This window comes from Quercus suber, unplaced genomic scaffold (assembly GCF_002906115.3).
Source record: "Quercus suber isolate HL8 unplaced genomic scaffold, Cork oak 2.0 scaffold_41, whole genome shotgun sequence".
Taxonomy (NCBI): domain Eukaryota; kingdom Viridiplantae; phylum Streptophyta; class Magnoliopsida; order Fagales; family Fagaceae; genus Quercus; species Quercus suber.
The window spans coordinates 1,036,928-1,038,988 of NW_027069506.1; positions in this window are offsets into that span (position 1 = coordinate 1,036,928).

Below are 2,061 nucleotides of genomic sequence, written 5' to 3' on the forward strand. Positions count from 1 at the left end.
TTCATATATATATATATATATATGTATATATTTTTTTTTTGTTGCCCAGTGTGTTTTGGGCTTTTAGATTCTACTTTCAGAACAATATTTCTAACTTAAGAACAATATTTTTAGCCTAGTGTTTATGGGCTTTTAATTTTAATGTGAAAACAATGGTAACTGCCCGTCATTTTTGGGCTTTTAATTATATTTGTGATCACATACTTACTTGCTTGTACTCCTATTTCTGTGTAAATCCTATTTTTCTCATTCTTGTAGTTACTCTTTCAATGTTGGTCCTTGTACTTAGCCAAATTTTATGTTTGTGACCTTTAAGGGATTTTGTTGTTCTTTGAACTCATCAGTAACTTAAATCCGTCTAGGCAGAATTTTGTTACTTGGCAGTTTTTATTTTTTATGACTTACACCCTCTTAAGGGATTTTGTCATCTTTTGGCTTCATCAGTAACTTACATCCGTCTAGGCGGAATCTTGTTACTTCACCAATTTTTTGGCTTACACCCTTTTAAGGGGTTTGTTAATAACTTACATCCATCAAGGTAGAATCTTGTTATTTAGCAATTTTTTTGGCTTTTAAGCTGCTAGGTTGGCTAGTATTGAGTCATTGGCTGAATAGTTCTTTTATTGCTTTCAAAAATGAATACAATTGTCTGTTACATCTATTGGTGGTACATCTTCAAGTGTTCAATATTCCATGGTTGTGGGAGTCTTTGCCCGTCCAAGGTCTCCAGGTGATAACTGCCTTGTCTAGAATAATGGACAACCGGGTAGGGTCCTTCCCAGGATGGGTCGAGTTTTCCTTAGGCAGGGTCTTTGGTTGCCAGGGTGACTTTGCATAGGACGAGGTCCCCCTATGTCAAGTTGTCTGAGCTTCATCCTCTGGTTGTAATAGTCGGCCATCTTCTACTGGTACTTTGTCATTTTGTTAGAGGCTCCGTCTCTGATTTCGTCCAGGCAATCTAGGTTGACTCTTAGCTGATCGTCGTTGCTTTCCTCGTGGAACATCTCTCGTCTGATACTGCTCATTCCCACTTCGACCAGGATTACTGCCTCAGTGCCGTAAGTGAGTCTAAAGGGGGTTTCTCTTGTTGGAGTTCTGGCCAGGCCCTTTTAGCATCATCCAACCTAGTTTTGATAATCTTGAGTAGTGTTCAATTAGTCACCTCCGTCTGTCCGTTTGCCTGTGGATGTCCCGGGGATGAGAACTGGTTCTTGATCCTTAGACTTAAACAAAAATCTCTGAAGCCTTGACTGTTGAACTGCCGCCCATTATCTAATATGATCGTCCGTGGAATTCTGAACCTGCAAATTATGTTCTTCCATACGAAGCTCAAGATCCTTACTTTGGTAATAGTTGCTAACGCCTCTACTTCCACCCATTTTGTGAAGTAATCAATAGCAACTAGTAGGAATTTTACCTGTCCTTTACCTTAGGGTAATGGGCCGACGATGTCGATTCCCCATTGTGCAAATGGCCAAAGGGAGGCTATCGTCGTTAGTCTCTCAGTTGGAAGGCGTTGGACATTCCCAAACCTCTGGCACTTGTCACACTTCTTGATGAGCTCCCTTGCGTCTACCTGCATAGTAGGCTAGAAGTAACCTGTTCTGATAGCTTTACTTACCAAGGATCTAGGGCCTACATGGTCTCTGCAAATCCCTTCGTGAATCTCTTCCAGAATATACTTGACTTCCTCTTCATCTATGCACTTCAAGTAGGGCATGGAAAAGCCTCTCTTGTACAAGCTGTCATTCAGGATCATGAATCTGGTTGTTTTCTTCCTTAACTTTCTAGCCTTCTCGACGTCTTATAAGAGGTGGCCGTCTTGGAGGAATGATATGATCGGGGTCATCCAACTACCTGTGCTCTAGATTGCAAATGTAGAGATTTCTTCTATGCTAGGGCGTTTCTAGACTTCCATTTCTGAGCCCATAGCCGTTGATCCTTCTTCTGCCGATGATAGCTTCGCAATTTCGTTTGCTATCATGTTTTAGCTCTTGGGGATCTGCATGAACTCCACTCTATCAAACTCTTATGTCAGATGCTTCGTTAGCCTAAGGTATT